This window comes from Myxine glutinosa, chromosome 14 (genome assembly GCF_964187855.1).
Source record: "Myxine glutinosa chromosome 14, kmMyxGlut1.1, whole genome shotgun sequence".
Lineage (NCBI taxonomy): Eukaryota > Metazoa > Chordata > Myxini > Myxiniformes > Myxinidae > Myxine > Myxine glutinosa.
In genome coordinates this window covers 41,287,685-41,305,397 of record NC_136274.1, presented here as the reverse complement: position 1 = coordinate 41,305,397, position 17,713 = coordinate 41,287,685, and positions in this window count along the sequence as shown.

Genomic DNA, 17,713 nt, shown 5'->3' with positions numbered 1-17,713 from the left:
TGGACTTGAAGTTACAGGCCTTTGAGAATTCATTTCGTTCTATAAAGGGCAACTTTCATCGGATTTTCTTCCCGTTTTTTTTCAACCGAGTCTAAAACTATGTTGGCGACTGAAAAATGAAATGATATATCGAATTTGATTTGAAATAAAACTGTGTGAGAGAGGGAAGACACCACGGGCCTACAAAACAGGCCTCAAAGCTATGCGAGTTAATAAAATGGTGGATATTTGTTTATATGAAGGCTCTCCCAGAATGGGTGGAGCTTTGAGGTTTTGTCTTCTCTGCAAGAACAAGAAGAACAAGAAGAAGAAGAACAACAACAACAACAACAACAGCAGAGGGCACTCTATGAGCAGCGTCTGCGACGCGGCTAATAAAAGTGATGCAACTTTGTTTTTCTATTTATATTTCGTTTTATTGATGCCATAGCAACTGCATCCAAAACACAGTAAAACTTCCTCTAACCTGGGGGATACGTTCTGGGGCACCCTCATATTGGAAGAATTTGCGTTGGGGGGAATAATTCAAAACTCCCCCCGCCCCCCCCCCCCCCTCCGATTCAAATCTCCCCTCTCACCCCCCCCCCCCCTCCTCAAATTTTCCTCCTAACTCATCCACAAAGCTGCCTTCTCCCCACTTCCTTTCTCTTCCAACTCATTCCTCCACCTCTTCCAATCTTCTACTTTGCTCTGCCACACACACCCTCCCCCTACTTCCTCATATTACTCCTCAATGTGCCTATTTCCATCAACACCAAGCCTTTTGTCCTCCTCATGCTGCTCTTTCTCCTAGTTCTTCTGCGATCTCTGACACATATTGCTTGTAATTACATGCCTTGAATCGCTTTATATACTATTTATAACCTGCTTGATTGTCTCTTTCCACCATTGGTTCGACATAGCATGTAATAAACAGATGTAAGGTTGTTCCCCATTGATTTTCTGCTCTAGATAGCCGACGACCCATCTACGGTTTCGCTTGGCTGTACGTAACAAGTACATAAAGGTGTGAAGTCGAGAGCGCGGTTCCCCTTTTGGAATAACTGATCACCGGGGAGGGAACATGATGATTGGACACAGGGACCCAACCAGATTTAGTTGCCTCAACCAGTATCGTGGGTAATTAGCGACCCGTCGGGTCGTGGAGTTATTTGTACTCGCTGGTTTCAGGGTCGGAGGTCAGGAAGTGGATCTGAGCAACCCCATCGTGAGCTGCGCCCCTCCCCCCTCCTCCCAAACCCGTATGCAATGTCCACTGCTATTCCCTCATCCACCCAATCAGAAACAACTTCAAAGAACTCCAATATATTTGCGAGACAAGACCTACCTTTGGTAAACCCATGCTGACTACCTTTAATTAGTTTGTAATGCTTTAAATGGTTCCTCATCTGGTCCCAAATTAATGTCTCCAACAGCGTCAACACAGTTCATTATAGGGTGGAATAGGGGACAACACCCACAACCTTGAAAGTGTCGTCACAGGTACGAAGTCTTTGGGTCAGGGCAATGGCACTAGCTCCTCACTCCTCAAGCCGGCATGCCAAATTTCAGCTTTCTATTAGACCGAAAGGTACCGAACATTAATATCAATCATTCAGTGGTTAGAAAGAGCTTTATATATATCATTATTTATATATACTGCATGTGGAGATGATTACGTTCTCCAACCTTGAACACGATGATGTGACTGCAGTCCCAGAAGGACCTCTTGAAGTGTGTGGATGACAAGATCAAATGCTGTCATCATGAGGACCTCCTGGGAATGCAGTCATGTCAGCATAGTCGTGATGGTATCATCCAGGTTGGAGAATTTAATCATCTTCCAAGAACTCGCAACAACGAAAAATAACGGTGATGACTCTTAATTGTGATTGGTGGAGCTGAAGACAATGTGTCCATTTGGCACTTGGTCTGAAATAGTGCAGCAATCTTACTATAATTCACCAAATGTCCGTCCGTCTGTCTGTCTGTCCGTTCGAAGGTACCGCAAAATCGACTGAACCGATCGCAACGATATTTTGGGTGGGTAATCCTGGGATATCCAGGAGTAAAATAGGCTATTTCATTTTTCCAATTTCAGCTTTGGTCTCCAGCATTCTCAGCTTTGGACTCCCGCATAACATTCGCGTTCGCATAACGTTCATTGTGACGATGTTGTTCTCCCGGGTGCCGCACAAACGGCTGCACCGATCGCTGCACAGCTGCACCGATCGGACTCGGTGACTTCGGACAAAGACCTTTCATAAGGACACGGGTTGAATCCCTGCTTGATCGAATTCCAACCCCCTCCCTGCCATCACGGTCATCTCTCCAACTCACAATCCCACGAGATATGCGGAAAGGACGACCCAAAACCACGATAAACATCATTCGTATATAAACATCATTAAAAGTAAATAATGACCTCGGCCAAAGTTCAAACGACGTTTAATCTCGACATGAGAGAATTCCACATAGCTATTTGGGTGGTGTATATGCTAACATCCCGGTGTGTACCCTGGTTAGAATAGGTACACCGTATCCCTGCGTGTCATAAGAGGCGACGAAGAGGGTTGGCGTCAGGAAGGGCATCCGGCCATAAAAAAAAAAACATTGCCTCAAAAAGAGAACCATGACAATTACAACTACATATGGGCAGGGTACAGCCCGAAGTGGAGATCGGTTTCTGGGGTTTGGGACATGGAATGTAGGGACAATGACAGGGAGATCAGGAGAAGTGGTGGAAGTATTGATCAGAAGAAGAGTGGACATATGTTGTGTGCAAGAGACAAGATGGAAGGGAAGTGGTGTGAGAATGGTGAAGGGTAGGCAGGGACAGAAATACAAGTTTGTGTGGCAAGGATGCCCGGAGGGCGTGAATGGTGTTGGTGTCCTGTTTTCTGAGGAGTTCGTAGACAGTGTGGTGAGTGTGACTAGAGTGAGTGATAGGTTGATGATCGTGAAAATGATGATTGGAAAGCTCTTGGTGAACGTCATCTCGGGATATGCTCCGCAGGTTGGTCGGAGCGATGAAGAGGACAAGTTCTGGTGTACGATAGAGAAGCTGATGGAAAACGTGAAAGATGAGGAAGTTGTTGTGGTGGGAGGAGACCTGAATGGACATGTGGGAAGGAGTATGGACGGTTTTGAGGGAGTTCATGGGGGTTACAGATATGGTGTGAGAAATGGAGAAGGTGAAAGGATTTTGGAGTTTGCTGATGGAGCTGATTTGTTGATTTGTAATACTCAGTTCCAGAAAGAGGATAATAAGCTTGTTACATACACGTCAGGTGGGTCGACGACAACCGTTGACTACCTGCTGGTGCGTAGGCGAGATAGGGGGCACCTCCGGGACACAAAGGTGATCCCAGGGGAGGAGGCTGTTTCACAGCACCACTTGGTTGTCTGTGACATAAGGGTGAAAGGTGCGAGGAGAGCTCGGCGGGTGAAGTACCAACCGAGAATGAAGGTGTGGAGGTTGAAAGAGGTGACAGTAAGGGAGGCATTAAAAGAGAGGCTGAGTAGGGCAGAGGATGATGTGGTTGAGCTTGAACGTGGTTGGATGTCAATGAAAGATAGTCTGTTGGGAGCCGTTGGTGAGGTATGTGGATGGACAAAAGGACCACCGAGGCACTCGGAAACATGGTGGTGGGATGAGGAATTTGGAAAGAGGATTGACGAGAAGAGGAAGAAGTTCAAGGAGTGGCAGAAGGCGAAGGGTACGGGAGCAGAAAAAGCAGAGCATGAAAGTTATAAGGCAGCCAAGAAGGCTGCAAAGAAAGAGGTAACAAAGGCGCAGGAGGCATGTAGGAAAATGTTCGGAGAAAGCTTGGATTCGGAAGAGGGTCAGAGAGCGGTATTCAGGATTGCAAAGCAGATAGCGAAAGAGAGGTGTGATGTGATGGGGGTGAGTTGCTTGAAGGATGAAGTGGGACAAATCGTTGTGGACCCAGATGGAATTAAAGGAAGATGGAAAAGATATATGGAAATGCTGTTGAATACAGAGAATGAATGGGATGGCAACATCGAGAGCAACCCAGTTTTAGGACCGGCAGAGAAGATAACTGAGAAGGAAGTTGAGGAGGCGATAAAAGCAATGAAGAGTAGAAAAGCAGGAGGGCCGACGGGAGTTGTGGGAGATATGTTGATGGCAGCAGGAAGTTGGGGTGTGAAGAGAATGACAGAGATCTGTAATCTGGTGGTGAAAGAAGGCCGCATTCCAGTGGCTTGGGAACTGAGTACCCTCGTCCCTCTATACAAGGGGAAAGGTGGCCCTCTGGAGTGTGCCTCGTACCGAGCGATAAAGTTATTGGAGCATGGAATGAAGGTATTGGAAAGGGTGTTGGAGAGGAGGATAAGGAAGAAAGTGAAGATCGACTAAATGCAGTTTGGATTTATGCCAGGAAGAGGAACGACAGACGAGCTCTTTATTGTGAGGCAGTTGCAGGAGAAGTACATGGAGAAGAGGAAGAAGTTGTTTCTTGGGTTTGTTGATCTGGAGAAAGCATTCGATAGGGTTCCACGCGAAGTATTCACATGGGCATTGAGGAAGTTAGGAGTGGAGGAATGGTTGATCAGAGTAGTGATGGCAATGCACAAACAGCTGCAAGGACGAAGGACGGGAACAGTGGTGAGTTTGAGGTGAAGGTGAGAGTGCATCAGCGGTCGGTACTAAGTCCACTTGTATTTGTAGCTGTGATGGAGGTGCTGGCTCAGAACGTAAAGGAGGGTTTACCGTGGGATTTGTTGTATGCAGATGATCTGGTGTTGATTGCGGAAAGTATGGATGGACTGAAGGAAAAGATGAACAAGTGGAAGGAATGTATGGAGACAAAAGGTCTGAAGGTGAATATATGAAAGACGAAGGTGATGGCAAGTGGTAAAGCATGTGGTGAGGTGGAAAGAACTGGGAAGTGGCCGTGTGCTGTGTGCAGGAAGGGTGTCGGAGTGAACTCCATTCAATGTACAATGTGCGCTGAGTGGGTTCATCAAAAATGTAGTGGTCTGAGAGGGTCATTAACCAGTGTGGCAGCTACATTCAAATGTAAGGTGTGCACAGAGGGAGCTGCACACTGAAATTTCGTATCTGAGATTTCTTGTCATGTCTCACTTTCATTTCATCCTGTGTCACTTTCAAGTTTCTTCTCGCAACTTCACAAGCCTTTGCCAATCTGTGCCTAACCGTTGACACAAACTCCACCACTGTTGACTGTGACTCCTCCTGTAGCCACTGTTCTTTCACCAAATGCAACGGTGCTCGCACTGCGTGTCCAAACACAAGTTAAAAAGGACTGAACCCCAATGACTCCTGAACAGATTCCCTCGTAGCAAACAACAATAAGGGTATTCCTTCATCCCAATCCTTGTCGCATTCAAAACAATACGTTCTGATCATATTCTTCAATGTCTGGTGAAACCTTTCCAAGGCCCCTTGGCTCTCGGGATGGTAAGTACTTGATCTTACTTGCTCCACTCCCAACAGGTGTACCACTTGCTGAAACAGTGTTGACATGAAATTGGAACCCTGATCAGACTGGATGAACTTAGGTAGGCCAACCAAAGTGAAAAATTTAATCAAGGCCTTCGCAATAACTGCCGCAGTAATTTTTCTAAGAGGCACTGCCTCTGGGGAACCTAGTGGAAGCGCACATATGGTCAGCAAATACTGATGTCCAGCCTTAGTTTTAGGTAAAGGGCCTACACAGTCAATAATGACACGGCTGAATGGCTCTTCAAAAGCTGGAAAGGCTGAATGGCTCGGCTTCACGCTGTTGAATCCAAAGCTTTCAGAATCATTGGAATCTCCCGCGATGAAGCTATCTCTGAGGGCCTTTCACTCACTCACCGCAGGCAGGTAGGTGGTCTTTCTGTCTTCTACCGACTCCTCTCCGGCCTTGCTCCCCCAGCTCTCTCTGTGCTCTGTCTCCCAAATATTCCTACAGGTCGCACAAGATCTGCCAGCCACCCTCTGATGGTTAAACTGCCGAAATCTCGGCTCTCTGCTCACCTTCACTCTTTCATTCCTCTTTTCTCCCGCCTCTGGAACAAACTCCCACACTCACTTCAATCACACTCCTCCCTCCAGGTCTTTAAAACAGCTGTTCACCACCATCTCTTATCTTCCCCCATCCAAAACCTTGATCTTTTCTACCCCCACTAATTCACCCCAGATCCACCTTGTTTGAAATTCCAACTTCTTTCCTGGAAGTCCTGGCAGTGTCCATATGTTTTATACCTCTCCCACCCCCACCCTTCCCATGCCTCCCCCCCAAAGCCCTCTCCCTCCCACAGTTCTCTCGATGTCTCCATGTCTCTCGGTCCCTGCTCTCAAATGTTGTGTTTGTGTCCTTCCCCCTCTCTCCCCATCTTGTCTACCGCTCCCGATGTTATTTGTTTTATGTGTCTGTTTGTCTTTCTGTGTGATTAATGTTCGCTCTTTCACGAGCCTCGATCTTGTATACAAAAAAAAAAAAAAAAGGTTTTAAAGGTGCGGATGGGACTTTCTGATTAGGTTTTCCCACCAGCTGGCAAGAATGGCAAGATTTGCAGAAATCCGCTATGTCACGTCGCAATCCTGGCCAGAAAAAATGGACCAATATTCTGTCACAGGTCTTGTTCACCTCAAGGTGCCCGGCCAAAGGTGTCTCATGCGCCAAACTCAATATCTCCTTCCGGTACGGTGGTGGCACCACAATTTGGTAATGAACTTTCCACTCATCGTTTGCTGGCACCTCCTGTGGTCTCCATTTTCTCATGAGTATTTCCCCTTTCATGAAGTAACCAACAGGTATCTTCATAGCCTCTTCCTCTGTAACGGCTTTACTGATTAAACTCCGGATCTCCGAATCTCCGTGTTGTTCTTCAACAAGTCTCTTTCTGACCAGCACCGTTTGCTCAACCTCGCTCCCAGATGTCTCCGACGGACACTCCATTTCCTCTTTGGTTCCAGATGCCACCTTTTCCTTACCTCTTTCAGAATTTTCCTCCAATACCTCTAAGGAACCCAATTCCGCATCGCCTTCCTTCTCCTTCTCTTCAGAGCGCTTCCTACCCATAGCACGAGTCACTGCACAAGATGGAAAGATACCCGGAATCTCCTGCTCTAGCTGTGCGGTGTTATTTTCCATACTGGGCTTTTCAACCAACATTGGGTTACCAGAAACTCGACCACCGGCCAAATCATTCCCGATAATACAAGAGATTCCCTCTACAGGAAGAGTGGCTTGTAAACCTACGGTGACCAGTCCTGACACCAAATCAGACTTCAAATGGATGACATGAAGTGGAGCTTTAACATAGCCACCAACCCCCTGTAAAAGAACACTAACACCAGTTGTCGTCTTCTCTGACAATGGCATAATGCCCTCAAGCATCAAAGATTGATGTGCTCCAGTGTCCCTCAATACCCTAACAGGTCTCTGGTTAGTTAAGTCTCCATCCAGTGACACAAACCCCTCTGAAATAAAAGGTTTGTAACCCTCTTGAACAAGGTCGTTCTGTGATGCCGTAACTTTGGTATGGGAACCTTCACAAGGCACTGTCCTCCAAGGACGATTTCTCGCATTTGCCAATGCATTCGGAGTTGCACTAGTTTGACTCCGCTCCTGATTTTTCCTTTTCAGGGCGTAACATTGGGACATCAAATGTCCAGGTTTCTTGCAAAAAGCGCAAGTAGGTCCGGAGGAAAAACTCGTGGTCTGCCTCGGGCCCCCCGGAAGATAAGTCTGTCTTGGAACTGTAGTATTCTGATCCCTAAAATTTGCGGTATCAAATTTGGCCGCATAGTCATCTTTAGGCCGCCTCCATGAATATTTGTTCTCCGCCCCTGATTTACCATAACTCCCCTGGCTAACTCTAGGCGGGAAGTTAGGTTTGTGGAACCCCATCCTGTGTGTCAAGGCATAGTCATCTGCCACGGTTGCTGCCTCATACAACTCTGGTACTTTCTTTTCATCCAGATGTACTTTAATGTCCGCGTGGACACACTGTTTGAATTCCTCCACCAAGATCAATTGTTACAACAGGTTGAAGTCTTTCCCAATCCCCTTCGAGTCACACCACCGATCAAACATGGTTTCCTTCATTCTGGCAAACTCCACATGGGTCTCACTCTCCCTCTTCCTGGCATTCCTGAATTTTTGCCGGTAAGCTTCAGGGACCAATTCATAGGCTTTGAGAATGGTTTTCTTCACTATCTCATAATCTGCGCATTGGTCAATCGGTAAAGCCGAATAGATATCTTGAGGTTTACCCACCAGAACACTTTGTACTAACATGGTCCAGGACCCCACAGGCCATTTTAACATTTGAGCCACCTTCTCAAAGTGTAAAAAAAACTTGGCTACCTCCTTTTCATTGAAGGGTGGAACCAGCCTCACATGCCTACCAACATCCCAAGAGTTCTGACTGGTTGTCGAACTAGCCGGCATGGATACTACTTCTCTCCGTTCCCCCAGTAATTCCAGCTCCTTGAGTTTAAGTTCCTTCTGATAATCCATGTCCAGTTCCTTTAACTCCCTTTCGGCTCTCCTTTCCTCTGCTCTTTCCTCTGCTCTTCTTTCTTCTTCAGCTCTCCTTTCCTCTGCTCTTCTTTCCTCGACTTCTTTTTCAGCTCTCCTTTCCTCTGCTCTTCTCTCGTCGAGTTCTTTTTCAGCTCTCCTTTCCTCTGCTCTTTCCTCTGCTCTTCTTTCCTCGAGTTCTTTTTCAGCTCTCCTTTCCTCTGCTTTTCACCTTTCCTGGCTCTGCAGTTGCATCTCCATTTTCCAGAGCTCCATATTTTCTTTTTCCTCGGGTAACCAATCCAAGGCTACCTCTTTCCATGTTCCTTGTCCCACCAGAGATTCTACCACCAATGTCTGCATCTCTGCTTTCTTCATATTAACTCGGACCTCCAAGTTGAAATGTTTGGCCAATATCAAGAGTTCCGATCTTTTTAACGCTTGGAACTGTGCCTCATTAGGGGACGCCGCAAACTTTTCTGCGTCAAACACCATGGTGACTATTAGTTAACACCTGTTAACCTTCACACACAAAATTTTAAAAAAAATTTTTGGGGAAATATTTGGGAATGTTAGAAAAATTCCAAATTTGGGAATTTTGGGAATGTTAGGGAATTCTATCCGGGACGAATGTTGGGGAATATAATCCCGGACGAGGATGTTAGGGCCGCCAGCGGCCAATTGAGACCCATGGAACATTCAGGAAGGGGTTGTGGTGTTATAAAAACCCGGCCCATAACACATTCTCTCTCTCTCGCTGGGCTCCTGCTATCTTGATCGGTCGTCTGGTTCCTGCTCCTGGTTCGTCTTAACCACGTCTCCCTGCCGCGATCGTCTCCGGCTGTTGGCGCCTTGGGTTGGAGCGATTTCTGGGGCTTTCGTCCACCAACCCATTCGCATGAGCTGCACGACCAACCCCATCCGGGCGAGCTGCACGACCGAGCCCATCCTGGCGAGCTGCACGACCGAGCCCATCCAGGCGAACTGCATGAAGCGGCCACGCTTCCCCGCGCATTACCCTCTCCCCCCTTCCCCGAACGAATGAGGGCCCTTGTCTTGGAACGTAGGTAAGGCTGTTAAGATTCTTTGCTTTGTCTCTGTTCTGTACATACCTGTAAATAAATACTGTGTTTGGTACTTCCAACCTGGCCGTCATTGTCATTTTCCATCCATTGACCTAGCATCGCCCGAATTAAAACCGCTTGTTCGGGTCCGATAGTGTAACGGCACGGATCACGCGACACACAACTGCTCGGGCATCAGGAATAAGTGTGACTTGTGCGGTGTTCAGTCCCTGTCCTCACGGCTGCGTGTGTCCGAAGTTATTCGGGTTGTGACCGCTAACCCTTCCACACGCAGCTGCGGGCTCGGCAGCTGGAGTTGCCTAGCAATCCGTCAACCACGAGTTTCGACGTGGTCGGCGGCCTCAGTGGAACCGGAGTTTGTGGGGGAAACGGGGCATAAACCCCCCTTTGTACGTCGACGAACCCGGGATCCGCAACAATATATATATATTTATATGTTATATATAGACGCTAGGTAGAGCGCCTTGTGACCCTACAAATACCATTGACAAGCAGGTAACAACCACCTTACTTAAACTACGAGGTGTAAACCTCCTCACAAAACAAGAATGGGACGCGATGAGACCAAACGACTGTCATTCCACGCTTCTACGGGTTTCCAAAGATTCACAAGATCGATGTCCCTCTACGACCCATCGTGGCCCTCTGAGGAGCACCCACCTACAATCTCGCTAAGTGGATTTTCCACCGACTCAAACACTCAACAACCCATTCAGCACACAATGTAAAGAACGCCAAAGATTTTATCAACAGAATCAGGAATGTCCGCATCGAGAGTGATGAAATAATGATTTCATTCGACGTGGTTTCATTATTTACATCCATACCCGTCGAATTAGCAACGCAGACCTTAGAACAATACATCAACAATGACCAAGAACTAGCGAGCAACAGCCGCCTCAGCTCTGGTCATCTCATGACACTCATTCAACTCTGCCTCAAATCAACGTACTTTGTATTCGACAGCACCTTATATCATCAACGTGAAGGAACCCCGATGGGCTCACCCATCTCAGGGCTCATCGCCGAATTGGTGATGCAACACTTTGACAATCTAACATTGCATGGTGAGCCTTCTCCGAGGTTGTGGCTGCGGGACGTTGACGACACATTCATGATCATTCGAGGCGGATGTTGACTGTTTCCACACAAAGATAAAGTCAAAATGGCCAGCAATACAATTCACATGTGAAGTGGAACAGGCTGGGTCTCTACCATTTCTGGATGTACATCTTTCCAGGGACGGGAACAGCAAGCTACACACGCAGGTGTACCGAAAACCTACTAACACAGACAAAGTATAGGATTTACTGGAGTGGCCATCCCACCTGCTACAAAATAAGTTGGGTTCGCAGCTTCGTAGATCGTGCAAAAAGCACACTGCAGTGACCATGAACAACACCGGATGGAAATGCTGCACATCACCCAACGACTGCGAGAAAACCACGACCCAAATGCAATTATCAAATCTTGTCGCCGGAAATACAACTACAGCAACAACAATCCAACCACACCTCCACACATGGTGGCACTTCCATAAATACAACACACTTCCAAAACCACGAGCCGCATTCTACGTGAATACAACATCAACATCACCCACAAACTACAAACATCCTTATGAACACAGGTGTCAAAGCCAAAAGACCAAATTTGACAGAAAGAATGTCATCGACAACATACAATGTGAAGATTGTGAAGCCAATTAGGTGGGCCAAACGTCCAAACGCTTTACCCCAAGGCTAACTGAACACCAACGTGCTGTAAGACAAGACAGGTTGTCACTGGTTGCGACACACATACACACACCAACACACATTCTCATGGAATCAGACCACGATCCTTGGCACAGGATCTTTGAGAGTGAACCGCGAGATTGTCGAGGCCTGGTACTCTGATGAAAACTCCATCAACCGACACATCGACTTGCAACCCACATACATAGCACTACGCAATCAATTACAACGTCAAAAACGGAAGTGTCATTTGAATGCAGGGAAGCCCTGCGATTGGCAAGGACTTGGACCAATCCATGACGTGAACCGTCCCCAACGGAACTTAACACGGTTAACACCACACTCAACGCCTCTGAGGAAAATAACTAGTTTGTTCTTGAAAGGTCAGGCTATTAATAAAGAATTTTTCATTATTTTACTACTCAGTGTGTTATACTTTTCAATATATATATATTGTTGCGGATATGAGGACTGTATTTTTTTTATTGTGTGCTTTATTATTATTATTATTGTTTATTCTGCGCCTCCTGCCTCCGGAGTTGTGTAAAGGTCAAAGGGCGTCCCATAATTAGTCCAAAAGCATACACGTCAGCCAATCATAGAATACCCCTGTTCGATAGTTATATCTTATTATGTGTTTTAGGGTAAGGCTGTGTCTCCCATTAATTGAAATACTCCATTGCACCAGTGAAAGAGATAGATTCCCTTCATTCCCATTCCCAAAACTTTCATTTCCCCTTTCGTCATTGCCAGGCCTCGAGTGCCATTGCCAATTACCTCCCCTCCAATTGCCGCCATTGACCACGAGACAGGGTCGGAGAATAAAGGCGTGTCTCCACCTCGTCATAGAGGGGAGGAGTGAGCCAGCCCCACTCGACCAACCATGAGCCAGGGGTTTGGCTAGAGAGGGCGGAGGAAGAGCGATCGGGGAGGTTCACAAAGGTTGAGGGGCGGGGCCTATATAACCCACGGCAGGGCGTTTCCCGAGGAGATGAGCTTTTACAGAGAGACGAGAGGGAGTCCAAGCAGTTGGGTCCAAGAGAGGTGCTTTGAGTTAAGTCCGGGAGAAGTACAGAGTTGAGCTGCAGCTCGAGCCACCGAAACTGCACTTACTGCAGCTCGAGCCACCGAAACTGCATTTACTGCAGCTGGAGCCACCGAAACTGCAGCCACAGCAGCGTGAGGCCGGGACGGCAGTTTGGAGCAGGGCCGCGAAGGAGCGGCGGCTGCCCAACGAGTCGATCGGCTGCAGGACCAGTTGGACCTCCCTATCCCGCCAGCCATCCATCTCCCGCCAGTCCTATCATCATTCCCCGCGTGAGTCTATCCTTGTTTGTTCTGTCCCTGGGTTAATTAAGCTTGTATAAGCTAAGGATTGCACTGTGTCACCTGCGTCTCATGTGCCTGTAAATAAACGTGACTGCTTTCTTCTTGATTATATGTGTAAATAATAAACCCAGTTACTCTTCTGTACGTCTTCTTCCTCTTTGCATTCGGTCGCTTTAGAGTTTTCCATATTGAGCAGCTGCAGTGCGATATGGCCAACGTTTGGGGTTGAATCGGGTTAGTCGGGGAATAACTGTTCGGTCGCGGTAATACCACCACTCGGTAATATAACATCTTTAACCGCGTCCGTAACAATTGGTGTCGAGGAGTGGGATACGAGGCCCGAAGCGCGCTTAACGCGCTCAAAATTACGAGCTGCTGAAAATTTGTGTTTTAAAGCAAAACCCGAATTTTGAAATCGCGCCATGGCTGGTCAAGGCGATCGGATGCCGGTGGGTGAGCTAGAGATAGACGGGGTGGAATCGACCCAGGACCTCGGGGAAATGTATATGGAGGATGTGGTTGAGGGGGTATCAGACGCGCAAAATGGCGCTCTCGCGCACGAGGTTTCGGGCACGCAAGATTGCGTCCTCGCCCACGTGGGTGTAGCGGCACCAAATTTTGCCGCGCCCGCGACCGTAGCAGCGCCGCTGGTGAATTCGAACCTTTTTTTCCTACAATTGATGGCAAAAATGGATGCAATGAGGGACGAAGCGAGGGCTAATAGTGAGCAAATGGGGGCAATGAGGGGCGAAATGGGGGGGAAAATGGGCGAAATGGGGGGCAAAATTGGAGAAATGGGGGAACGGCTAGAAGCTAAACTTAAGGGATTAGACAAGAAATTTGAGGGGTTAGACAATGGGATAGAAGGGGTGAAACATGGGTTAACGGGGGTGGAAAATAGAATGGCTGCCCAGGAGAATCAGTTGGAGGGGGTGAAAAATGGGTTAATGGGGTTAGAAAATAGGATGGAAGACAAATTGCGGGAAATAGGGGAGCAATCCGCCCGGGAAATCAAACAGATGGGGAACCAGATAGAGGAAGTGAGAATCGGGGTAGAAACCAAACTGGATGCTCAGAGGGATGAATTGGGACAGATGAGGGTGGCATCTACAAACCAGATGGAGGAGATGAAAGAGGAGATACGACGAGGTGTGAGTGAGGAGGTCTCGGGGGTACGCGAGGAGGTAAAGCGAGGTGAAAAGCGTATAGAGAAAGAGGTGAGGAATAATACAGCTAGGTTACAGGGGGGAATAGAGGGTCTGACGAAGGGAGTAGAACAGCTGACAGTGGGACAAAATGAACTAGTGGACCAGGTGGAAAAGAACACGGCAATAATCGGGGGGTTAAAAGCGACACAAAAAGACATTAAGAACGAATTAATAGCGACACAAAAGGAATGTCAGATGGTACATGAGGGGTTGACGAAGAAGTTGGAGGAGGTGACAGAAGTAATGGAGACGAAGGACCGAGAGGTGAGGACGCACATAGAAACGGTTAAAGTGGCGTTAGAGGAAGAGATAGAGGGGGCGCACAGGGAGATGAAGGAGGTAAAGGAAAAATTAGAGGAGGTAGAAGAAGGGGTGAGTGAAATTAAGAAGGGATGGACAGAAACTAAGAGGGAGATAAAGGAGGAAGTAATGGAATATGTACAAGGTCGGTGCTCGAATCGTGATGTTGTGCTTCGCTGACCAAATAAAGAGTTTGCAGGTGGTGAAGGAGGTGAGGAGACGAGGTGCCAAGGTGAGTGGCGATATATTCGGCAATGTATATGATGTGAGGAAAGCTTCAGTCGGCTTGGGGGTTGATGTGGACCCGGGTGTTCGTGAGAGGCCGTTGGTGAAGTGTGCGACAGGTCTGGTGTGCGAAAAAATAGATGTGCGAGAATGTCCGACTCTGGGGTGTGTGAGGAAAAAGTGCGCGCCGAGGAGTGAGTGTGCTGTCGAGAGTGAGTCGGTCGTAGCGCGTGTGCGAGGGAGCACATGGAAGCGCGTAGTGAGGAGTGTTACAAGGGATGTAACGGAAGCATGCACGCCTGTGGTGAGTGTTACGGAGGAAGTAACAGGAGAGTGTGCGCAAGAGGATGCACGAGAAAGGTGTGTAACGGACGGGTGCATGGGGAAAGAGTACGCTGTCAAGAGTGAGGAAGAATGCACGCCTGTGGTGAGTGTTACAGAGGATGTAACGGGAGAGTGTGCGCGAGAAAGGTGTGTAACGGACGGGTGCATGAGGAAAGAGTGTGCTCTCGAGAGTGAGGGTGAGTGTGCTGTCAAGAGTGGTGGTGAAAGTAGTGAGAGTGACACGGAGCGTGAGTTGGTTGTGACAGGTGAGCGAGGATGTACACCTGGAATGGAAGGATGCACACCTGGAATGGTAGAGCGTGTGTGGGAATGCACACTTGAGTTGGTCGTGAGGCACGTGGTTGGGTGTGCGAGTGAGAGCACACCTGTGATAGTCACAGAGGAGGTGACCGAAGAGGGGGCGCGAAGAGGTGTGTTGGTGAGGTGTGCGAGCGACGAGTGTGTGCAAAGATGTTCGGTGGTCAGGTGTGTGACCAAGTCTGTGAGCGGAATGAGTGTACCTGGGTGTGTTGGAGAAGGTGCAATGACGAGGAGCATGGGAACAGCTGGGTGTATGAGCAAGGAAGGGGTAGCGTATGCGTGTGAGCATGCAGGTGAGGCATCGACGGTAACCGGGTTAGCGGTTAGAACGACATTTAGCCGAATCGGGCCCTCGGTGCGTGCCGGGCTTCGCGTGCCGCGAGAACCAGCGGGGATCCGAACCACGGCGGGTTCGAAAGGACCGCCGTACGTGATCCACGCTGGGCCGCACTTGGAACGGCCGCGTCCGTGCTCCACTAGGCGGAACGGGCAGCCCGATAGGAAGGGTCGTCATGGCGACCCCTTTTTGTTAAGGCGCTCCGGCAGGTCGAGATCGGGCAATTGGATGGCTCCACGCCGAAGTGGTGCGTGGGATCTCGGCCCGGGTAAGCGTCCTTCCCTGCACCGAGTGCCGGACGTATCCAGCCGCCGGCACCAAACAACCCGCATTCATTGCTCGGCTTTACGAAGCCGAGCTCTGGAAGTAAATTGGCGCACCGAGAGGCACTAGTAAGTGGACTGTGATGACGAGGATAGTGTTTTGGCCTCGAAATTAGAAAAACAAAATTTGATGATTGGTAAAGGATTGGCAGAGTGATGATTGGCAGAGGATTGGTAGAGTGATTGGCAAATTTTTGATTTGTTGGATTTGGACGAGCAAAATTTGCAGTAAGAGATGCCCCATGTGATGGGATGGCCAATCCACCATCCCTCACAGAGGGGGGGCAAAGGAGCACTACATTATGGGGTTGATGGCAGTGAAAACTAGCCCGAGTGGGTTAGGATATATCGTGTGTAGGGATCTAGCGAAGATGACATTAGGTAACGTTAAGATTAGTTAGTGACTAATACCTGTAGTGGGGACGCAGGTAGATTAGTGTGGATGATAATGACGTGGGAGCGCAATAGTTTAAAGGGACGACTGGGAAGCGCAAGTTTCAGAGGGGAGTAGTTAGATGAGATGATGCCGTGTGAGTGTTGGAGGTGTATAGAAGTGTATTGTGAAAAGTGTGTAAGGAACAGGTGTGAGTGCACAGGTGTGCAACTGGACAGGTGTGTGGAGCAGTGTTTGAGTGATGGTGATGGTGAGGTGTGTTGTGTTGACCAACTGGTCCAGGAAGAGGAGGAGGGTGCAGGTGGCACCAGGTGTGATTGCACAGATGTGCAACAACAGGTATGAGGAACAGGTGTATTGAATAAATGGTAGTGTGGAGTATATGGAGTATTGGAGTGGATGGTCGTGGAGTGAGTATGGTGGAAATTGTGGAGTGGAGTGGATGGTGCGAAGGTGTGAATGGGGGAAGAGTGGACCCCCATCACGAATACCCGGGGCGGGTAGTGTAAGTGTTAGTGCGAGGTGAAAGAATGGTAATTGGATGGGTGCATTAGTGTTGTGGAAATGGCTGGGCGTGTAGCCTGTTAGTGTGTGTAGTGGTTTGGGCACTCCACCACTGTGAGGATGTCGGCCAGGTGAGGCTGCAGGTGGGCTCTGGGAGCCGGTAGAGTTGTTGTGGATGGGGCCTGAGGATCCGGAGGACGGACCCGGGTAGCCCAGTGCCAGAGGGCACCAAGGGGTGACAGAGCCAGGAGGGGCCTTCCCCAATTAGATAGGTTAGGGTGAGGAGCTAGGTAAGCTCGGGTGGCAACTACAGTGGTGGAGGTGTGCAGGTGGGTAGACCTGCTGGGAGAGCTACACGTCACAGCCCAGAAATTGTGCAAGGGCACCGGGAGATGAATCGGGGGAGTGAGACCCCAAATTGAGAAGCACCACAGTTTGGTCAATGGGAATTGGTTTGTAGAACCCATAGTGTAAGTTAGCCAATGGATTGGCAGGGAAAGACCCCGGGTAGTGTAACGTGTGTTAAAGTCATTTAGAGGATAGTTAGGATTGAAGTCTCCTCGCACCATCTACATGCACTCACCTGAGATGACGTACCTCCACACCATGCCAGGTTGTTTAATTATTTTTTGATGCAAATGTTTTGGATTGTGAGACGCATCATGACGTGGGTGTGACATTGTGCTTTGTGTTCCATCTCTCCCTCCTTATGAGGATTGATGACGAATTGGGTGATGGCAAATTTTGGCTAGAGGGATTGTGGTGACGAATTTGGTATAAGGGAAACATGGGGAAGACGTGACGTTAGCGACGAATTTGTAAATGTGTAGATTTTGTACATATGGGGTAAGGGCAAGGGTAGTGTAGGTGACAGGGGGGTGACGTACGGTAGGGACGAGCTTTCTCACTTCGCCCTCCGTACGCATTTCGCCTTGCATTGCCTTATTGATGTGTACCCTTGTGACCTTACCCCTCGCTCATTTGTCTTCCCCCTTTTGTCTCCCACATGACCTGTGTCCATTGGGCGCCGAGGGGAGCGTGCGTGAGTCCTCCATTGTGCGCCCGGAACTCTCAGAACCAGCTGTCTGCATCGATGCACCACATGATGGACCACAGGTCTGTGGCCGAGCACCACTTATGGACCCCATGG